The sequence below is a fragment of the Nicotiana tomentosiformis genome, chromosome 8 (assembly GCF_000390325.3).
Source record: "Nicotiana tomentosiformis chromosome 8, ASM39032v3, whole genome shotgun sequence".
NCBI lineage: Eukaryota > Viridiplantae > Streptophyta > Magnoliopsida > Solanales > Solanaceae > Nicotiana > Nicotiana tomentosiformis.
The window spans coordinates 67213457-67223085 of NC_090819.1; the positions used below are offsets into that span (position 1 = coordinate 67213457).

Consider the following 9629-nt stretch of genomic DNA (forward strand, 5'->3'; position numbering starts at 1 on the left):
ATAAATGAAGAACTCATTCGATAAATTAAGCGCGATGTACCATTGATGCTCGAATCTTCCCCTCAAAAAGCCATCACTTGTTATGTTCTTTAAACTGAAATCTGAAAAATGGGACAAAGAAATTGAATATTTGAATCTTAGATCATTGATAAGTAGAACATAAAGTAGATCTCTCAAGGAAAGAAGAATTCAAATTTCAAAGAATTACTTGCTTGGCTGAGCACTTTGGAAAACTTAGTAATGGATCGGAGGTGGTGAGGAGGCATAAATGTAAACTGGCGGAGGTGACTTTATGGGCGGGGGAGGTGAGCTGTAGTGGTAGGGAGGAGGAGGAGACTTCACTGGTGGAGGTGGAGAGTGGTAGTAATAGGGAGGTGGGGGTGATAGTAATGGTGGAGGTGGAGACTTGTAGTAGTAGGTTAGGGATGGTGACAAGGATGGTGGAGGAGATTTGTAGTAATAAGGTGGTGGAGGTGATGGTGAAGACTTGTAATAGTAGGGAGGTGGAGGTGATGGCGATGGTGGTGGTGGAGATTTGTAATAATAAAGTGGCAGAGGAGATGGTGATAGTGGTGGTGGTGTCTTATAATAGTATGGTAAAGGAGGAGAAGGCGATGATGGAGGAGGAGATTTATAGTAGTATGGAGGTCGAGGAGATGAAGACGGTGGCGGTGGGGACTTGTAATAGGTGGGTAGGGGTGGTGAAGGAGACGGTGGAGGAGGAGACTTGTAGTAGTATGGTTGCGGAGGTGACGGTGATGGGGTAGTCATGACATGTGGTACTATGGAGGAGAAGAAGATGACGGTGGTTGAGGAAATTTGTAATAGTAAGGAGGAGGGGACAATGGTGACGGGGATGGTGGTATTTTATAATAGTATACAGATGCAGGTTCTGGTGATGGTAGAGGTGGAGATTTGCAATAATATGAAAGTTGTGGAGACTTATTAGTTTGTGGTGGCGAAGATTTGTAAATGTATGCCGGTGTTGGGGGAGGTAGTGACTTGTAAATATATGACGGTGATGGAGGAGGCGGTGACTTATAAATATATGTCGGAAATGGAGGTGGAGGAAATTTGTAATAGTATGGAGCAGGTGTAGGCTTGGGTTTTGTGCATTTCGCGTAAGGTGTTTTAGAGCCATAAGCAAATGATTTTGCATAGAGTACAACTTCATAATAATTCTTTGACTTCACTTTGAGGTTAGCGCCCTTTATTCCCCAATGGAGGTTTGTAGGAATGTCACACTTTGAGTCCTTTGGAGCATTGTGGAGTTTAGCCTTGCAAGCCTTTGCTCCATATTTGCGATATTCAAATCCTTTAACAGTGATGCTGAATTTTCCATTGATCTTAGTGGTATCATAACTCACAATTTTCTTGTCACCAGCCTTACAAGTTACCTCAACAATAGCACCTAATCCATGTGGAAAAAACAAAGAAATAATATATTAATTAACACTAAAATAATTGAGCTTCTAACAGATCATAGAGATATTTCCCAACCTTATTTTCCCCACCTCCTGCAAAGACTTTGTCCTATTCATAATATAAAACTAACATTTCCATCACATGATAAAAACTTCTTTATTCCTTCTTCTAACTTTACTTTAAAATTCTTATTCTAATTACTAAAGAAAACACAGTTCGTCGGCTCCATGTGAGATACACTCTCAGGGGCGTATCTAGGGTGTTTCATAGGGCATGTGAACCCATGCTCCCCGTTATAAATTATGTATAGTAATATTATATTTTTTTAAAATATATTTAAATATATGTATGTGCACTCATACTCAAAATATTATATGATATAATGGTTATTGAGTGTACCTCTCTAGGTGAGGTTGTGAGTTCAAATCTTATTTCAATCTTGTTGTTTTTTCCTTTTTTTTCTAGAAGTAGACGCCCGTGGGAGATGGGCGTGTCTGATGTTATTTTTTGCGTATTAATTAAGTACTTTTTCTTTTTATTTCTTTTTTTGTTTGGTTAATTCTTTCAAAATTTTCACACATTGAAATTCATATTCTTCTTTTGTTGTTGTAAAATTTTATATGATTAAACTAGTAGCAGTGTATGATTTGCATATAGTCAATGAGTTCAACTGATCTCAATATATTCAATATGAAAAATAGATATAGATGTAAGAAAATTACTATTTAAAAAAATAAAAATTTAAACTTATAATTCCAAGAGTGCAATGGGTATGCAATCGTAAGAACTAAAGGTTGAACCCGTAAAGTTTATATTCTGGATCCACCTCTTCTTAATAATGTGCCCATCCTACCAAAATCCTGAATCCGCCTCTGGTCATATCCAAGCAAGAACTAAGTACCTCCATTTTCAATATTTACTCCATATCACAATAATATTTATAATCTCTTCCATATAAAATTTTCTTGATGTTTTACAATCTTAATTTTCGAAAAGGAAATTTAGTGAAGGTGACAGCGCACAAATGTTTTAACTGCACATTTCAAAAACAGAAACAGATGATGGATCTAAGATCCTAATAAAAACGATACATTTATGAATTCTGAAAATTAAGAAATGGGCAAAGGTATAAAGACTATTTTACCTTTCAGATGTTTCTAGCCATGAGACTTTTCTGGGTGTTTTGAATCATTGCATTTAAAACAATAGACCTTTCCGACAACCTTAATCACGAACTGATTATGTGGAGGATAGTAATGAGAAGGTGGTGGTGGTGGTGAACTGTAGTAGTATGGCGGGGGAAGAAGACTTTTTTGGTGGTGATGGAGAGGTGTAATAGTATAGAGTTGGAGGTGACTTAACTGGTGGAGGTGGAGAACAGTAGTAATACGGTAGAGGAGCTGATTTCTTGGGTAGTGGTAGAGAGTTGTAGTAGTATGGAGGAGGAAGTGATTTAACTGGTGGTGGCGGGGAAGTGTAGTGACATGGTGGGGGAGGTGATTGTTTTGGTGGTGGCGGTGAGGAATAGTAATATGGCAGAGGAGGAGACTTCATTGGTAGTGCTGGAGAACTGTAATGGTACGAGGGAGGAGGTGACTTAGTAGGTGGTGGTGGGGACTTATAACAGTATAGTGGTGGTGGTGATGAAGAAGGCGGAGACGTGTAATAATAAGGTGACAGAGGTGAAGGTGAAGGTGAAGAAGGTGGTGGAGATTTATAGTTGTATGGTGGAGGAGGTGAAGGAGAAGGTGACAGTGGAGACTTATAATAATAAGGTGGAGGTGGTAAAGGTGAGGGTGGTGGCGGAGATTTGTAATAATATAGTGGTGGAGGTGATGGTGAGGGTGGTAGCGGAGATTTGTAATAATATGGTGGTGGAGGTGATGGTGAAGGTGGAGGTGGCGACTGTCACGACCCAAAATTCACTAAAGGTCGTGATGGCACCTAACATTTTCGTCACGCAAGCCAACAAGGATTGATCAACTTAATTACCGATTTTTTTTGTATTTTTAAAATCATAATTTTTCCTTAATAAAATCGTATGAAATAGAATTTACACTACTACCATAATGAACAACCCATAGGAACCCTCAAAACCCGGTGTCACCAGTGTATGAGCATTTTTTAAGGAATATAATAATAATAATACAACATCTGTCCCGAATATAATAAGACAGGATAAAATAAATAGTACAATGGAGACTCGCTGAACTGCGATACGCAGCCTGGAATGTAGCTCACATAAAGTCTCCTCAACAGGTGCGCCTACGCGCCAAGGTGTTCATCAAACGAATGTAATAAGACAGGATAAAATAAATAATACAATGGAGACTCAGTGGACTACGATGTGTAGCCTGAAATGCAGCTTACATACAGTCTCCTCAACAGGTGCGCCTACGCGCCAAGGTGATCATCAAATGAACCTGTCAGATCCTACATATTTAGTGCAGAAGTGCATCATGAGTATATAAATCAACGCATACCCAGTAAGTATCTAGCCTAACCCCGAAGAAGTAGTGACGTAGGGTCGACATCGACACTTACTAAAGATCCAATAAAGCAATATAATAAAACATAAACATGTATGAAGCATACGACAATGATGGGGGAAATCTGCAAATTATATAATCTACCAATTACTTCTTTTAGGGCATGAATTTCTGGATCTTGTACTCTACCTTAACGGCTCAGAGAACATCGAGTGTCAATCTCAAATAAATAAGGAATACCATATAAGACGTCGGGCATCAGTGGGAAGATTAGCTCGTGAATATTCGGTCTACTAGTGATATAACGCACGATTCTGCCAAGGTCGTTTGACCCGATCCAGAATAATATGTACACTGTCGAGGATCGAGCGACACGAACCATAGATGCATCTATATACTGCCGAGGCATTGGGCCCGCTCCATAAGAAGAGAAAGAAAGTTATCGAATTACGAGACACGTATTTACAACACCGTACATGAGTACAAAATGGATATAATCTTTAGCGTTTCTCGAATAACTCGCCCACAATTAAAAGTATTAAGGCTTCGCCTAGTATACCTATATTTATTTCTAAATCAATTTCATTTATAACTTCAATTAATCAAGCCGGCAAAATGAGTTCAAATAATTTAAATATTACATGATAAGATCCTAAGTCTACCCGGACATAAACATGCTTTAGCTACGTACGGACTCTCGTCACCTCGTGCGTACGTAGCACTCACAACTAATTGCACATAACAATAAATATCACCTAGGGGTGGTTTCCCCCTTACAAGATTAGACAAGAGACTTACCTCGCTCTGAAGTTCCATAACCGACTCCAAAGCCTCTCTAACACCTCAAGCTGATGCCCGTCGATCCAAAACTATTCAAATAAATGCTCAAACCGATCAAAATATACTCTAATACCCATAATTGATCAATTTATATTAATTCCCAAACCCGCTCGAAAAGTCTATAAAATCAACCCTCAGGCCCAAGTGCCCGGATTTCGAAAATGTTTGAAGATAAACATTACCCATAACCTTACGAACTCAAATATATAATTTATTCCTAATTCCATGTCCAATTTCGTGGTCAAAATTCAAAATTATCAATTCTAGGTTTTCTGCCAAAATCCTACAATTTTCCTAAATCTTTCTTCCTTAAATCCACAAATAAACCTTACATTAGCTCACAATAAGTGAAAAATTACTTACCTTATGTTACATGATGAAAACACCTCAAAATCGCCCATGAACCGAGCTCCTAAAATCCAAAATAAAATGAGGAAAAAGACCAAGTTCGATCCCTTAATAATCTGCCCATTTTTGCTTCTGCAGCAACATTAGCCACTTCTGCAGCACCGCATTCGCGGTCCTCCCTTTGTATCTGCTGAGGCCACTAAGCCGCCCAATCGCTTTTGCGTTCAGGTCCCCGCTTCTGTGGGCGCGCATCTGCATGAACTAGCCCGCTTCTACGAACCAGCCTCATCACCCCTGCTTTCGCTTCTGCGACCCTCCAAGCGCCGGTGTGAGTCCGTACCTGCGAATATCCTGCCGCATCTGTGCTCCACAGTCCCTGCGGAATTCCTCTCGCACCTGCAATCAAAGCTCCGCAGGTGCGGTTACACCAGTAGAGCCTAGTCTTCAGCAAATCTCACAACTTCAACTTTTGATTCGTTAACCATCCGAAATCAACCCGAGGCCCCCGGGACCTCGACCAAACATACCTAACAATCTTAAAATATAATACGAACTTAGTCAAGCCTCCAAATCACATCAAACAACGCTAAAACCACGAATCGTACCCCAATTCAAGCTCAATGAACTTTGGAAGTTCAATCTTCTACATTCGACGCCAAACCTATCAAATCAAGTCCGATTGACCTCAAATTTTGTACACAAGTCATAATTGACATTACGGACCTACTCTAACTTTCGAAATCAAAATCCGACTCTGACATCAAATCGTCCACTCCCGGTCAAACTTTCCAACAATCGTCCAAATTTTCATCTTTCGCCAATTGACACCGAAATGCTCCCGGGTGATCGAATAATCAACCCGAACATAAGCCCAAGTCCGAAATTATCATACAAACCTATTAGAATTTTCAAATCCTGATCCCGAGGTCATTTACTCAAAAGTCAAACCTTAGTCAATTCTTCTAACTTAAAGCTTCCGAAATTAGAATTTTCTTTCCAAATGAACTCTGAACTTCCCGAAATTCAATTCAGACCACACATACAAGTCATAATACCTAAAATGAAGTTACTCAAGGCCTTAAACCGCCAAACAATACGCTAGAGCTCAAAATGACCGATCGGATCGTTACATCGACTTATAGTAATATGGAGGTGGTGGTGGAGGAGGAGACTTATAGTAGTATAGTGGAGGTGGCGATGATGACAGAGGTGGTGGTGACATGTAATAATATGGTGGAGACGGTGATGGTGATGGCGGAGGAGATGATTTGTAATAAGGTGGCGGTGGAGATGGTGATGGATGTGGAGGAGACTTGTACACATACGGTGGTGGGGAAGATGGCGAAGGAAGAGGCGGTGATTTATACACATAAGGTGGCGGGGGTAAAGGCGATGGAGGTGGAGGCGACGTATACACATATGGTAGAGGTGGTGATGGTGAAGGAGGTGGAGGTAATTTATAAACATATGGTGGCGGGGAAGAAGGTGATGGAGGAGGAGGAGATTTGTACACATAAGGTGGTGGAGGAGGAGAAGGAGAAGGAGGTGGCGGTGACTTGTACTCGTATGCTGCTGGAGGTGGTGGAGACGAATATATAAATAAGGATCTGCTAATGCTACATTAGCAACAACCAATATGGCCAATGCCACTAAGATTTGTGGCAAATATTAACGACCATTGGCGGAGCCGCCACCGTGAAGCCTCACTTTGCCGGAAAATTCCTGCACTAACCTTCCAAATATGGCTAGTCAAATCTCCAAAAACTTTGAAAGGAAAGAAGAAAGGAGATAAACTTTAGTTTTTTCAGTGGAGAGGTGATGCCTTTATGGGATTCAGTAGCCAATGTATTTATAGTAACATTCATAGGGAAGTAGTTATTGGTATAGGAGCTATATAAAGGACCAATTTAATTGGTCTGACTGATAATCAAAGACTAAACAACATTAAGAACTCTTAACAGCTGGATCTACCAGTTATCATCTTATTTATTAAAGTCCATTTCTGGATCACTTTGTATATTTCCACAGTATCTTTTAAACAAGTAGTTAAAGTGATAGCTATATTTTCAAATTTCCACTCTTTTGCCATAGTTTTTGTTCCCATGTACTATACATGTTGCCTCATGAAACCTCTCTTGAGCACTGAGATCACACAATTGGTTGTTTTGTTTGTTTCTTCGTAGTTTTTATTTTTTCTCAGAAATCTTTCGATATTCGAGTTTATTACAGGAATTATAGTTTGCTTGGCCATGTTTTTTAAGGCCAAAAGTATTTTTTTTGGGTCAAAAATATTTTTTTCTAAAGTTAAGATGTTCGGCCAATCTTTTAGAAGGAAAAAAGTATTTTTGTTAAGAAGAAAAAAAACAGAAAAAAATAATTTTTTTTCCAAAAGCACTTTTGAAAAAATACACCTTAAAGTACTTTTTATAAGCTTGGTCAACTACTAATTACATGATCAAATGTGTTTTTCAAATTAATTAGCCGAACACAAATTGTGTCTCACCAAAAATGCTTCATTGAAAAGCACTTTTGAAAAAAAAGAACTTTTTAAAATAAGTTAATTTTAGAAACTTGGCCAAACGGGCTATTTTTTATTTTTTTTATCCTTCCCAAATTAGAAGGATCTATAGTGTTTCCACACTTCCCTTCCAGCATAATTCGAACCCAAGACCTAACAGTCGTGGGTGGTTTGCTCAATTTAAAATGTTCAAGATAGAGTTTCATTGATTACTCCTTTTCTTGTATTAGATTTTGATATTTTTACTTAGCCTTATGGTAGGAAAAAATGGAAAGAGTTGAGAGTTTTTGTGATATAATACTTGTTACTATCACACCATTCTAACAACTGGTCGAACATGGAGCTTGTTGTGAAGTCGATTTATCGCCCAGTCCAATATTAAAAATATAATTTTAAATAGCAAATTTAACAAATCGTATATTTAAATTTTATTGGTAAGTCAAAACAAATTATGAAAAGCTGATAAGAAAGAGAAACAAATCATTCTATGGTTCAATTATTTTTGGCATCAGAGAAGACTTCAAAGGCCAGTTAATACCATATTATAAACACCTTCTTAGTAGTTTCTTATCTTTAACAAAAGAATGATCGTTTGTGAGCAGGAGCGGATGTATAGTATTAGCTAGGGTTCAGTTGAATTCAGTAACATTAGCTTAAAATATTATATATGTATTAAAAATTTATTAAATATGTATAAATATTAAATTTAGAACCGAGTAATTCATTGATAAGTGCATTTAATTAGCACTATGAACTCACAAAGTTCAAATCCTAAATTCGCATGTTGGCATGAGTTTTTGGTTGGCTCCAAACGCACACGCAAGTACACGCTGTCGACAAGTAATAAAGTGATAAAAAAGTATCGTTCCCACGAGAATTTATGATTAATTATGTCTAAACTAAACTATTTACGAGTTGATTGTTCGAGCGGTTTGAGGAAGATGATTGTGATTTTTATTATAACAAAAATTACTACGAAAACTAAGAAATAATTAAGAGAACACGAATGCAGTAGAGCACACAAATACTTACACTACTATAAAACTGCCAAATTTCGTCCGTGGCATTCCGATCGACATTGGTCGGAAAAAAGCAAAATGGTCAAAAAAATCAAACAAAAAATTAGAAATAAGAATACCGACCGAATGCTTGATTTATTCTCAATTGTTTATTACATCGCTCGAATGCTTGATCGGTGAATAACGGTGAATAAATAAGAAAACAAATCTTGAAGTTTAAGTGAACATTTTAAACATAAACATTTTAAGTCATAAGTCATATCACCCTCCAACTGAACCGCGCTGAAGTCCAAAATATGGGACGGATCGCCAACATACTCCCGGAGCATGGAAACATGAAACACTGGATGCACACTCGACAAGCTGGGTGGCAAGACAAGCTTATAAGCCACCTCCCTTATCCTTTGAAGTACCTCAAAAGGTCCAATAAACCGGAGGATCAACTTGTCCCTCTTCCCAAACCTCATAATACCCTTCATGGGTGATACCTTCAGCGAAACCTTTTCCCCAACCATAAAAGACACATCACGGACCTTCCTGTCCGCATAGCTCTTCTGCCTAGACTGCACCGTGCGAAACCTCTCCTGAATCAATTTCACCTTATCTAATGCATCCTGGACCAAGTCTGTACCCAAGAGCCTAGCCTTACCTGGCTCAGACCATCCTACTAGAGATCTACACATCCTCCCATATAAAGCCTCGTACGGACCCATCTGAATGCTCGACTGATAACTGTTATTATATGCTAACTCCGCGAGCGGCATAAACTGATCCCATGAAACCCTAAAGTCAATGACACAAGCACGTAACATGTCCTCCAATATCTGAATAGTGCGCTCGGACTGCCCGTCCGTCTGAGGGTGAAAAGCTGTGCTAAACTCAACCTGAGTACCTAACTCTCGCTGCATGGCCCTCCAAAACTGCGATGTAAACTGAGTGCCCCTATCTGAAATGATGGAAACTGGGACACCATGCAGGCGAACAATCTCT

General features: G+C 38.9%; 1 long non-coding RNA gene across 2 annotated transcripts; it reads left to right on the forward strand.

Moving 5' to 3' along the window:
- Nucleotides 1–281: 281 nt before the first annotated feature.
- LOC138896883 (uncharacterized) lies at nucleotides 282–6902 on the forward strand. 2 transcript variants are annotated; one of them, XR_011410387.1, is made up of 3 exons: nucleotides 282–392; nucleotides 474–524; nucleotides 6312–6902. It is a non-coding gene; the product is annotated as an uncharacterized lncRNA (long non-coding RNA). The 2 variants fall into 2 exon arrangements; XR_011410388.1 differs by lacking the exon at nucleotides 6312–6902 and adding an exon at nucleotides 3129–3326.
- The last annotated feature ends 2727 nt before the right edge of the window (nucleotides 6903–9629 follow it).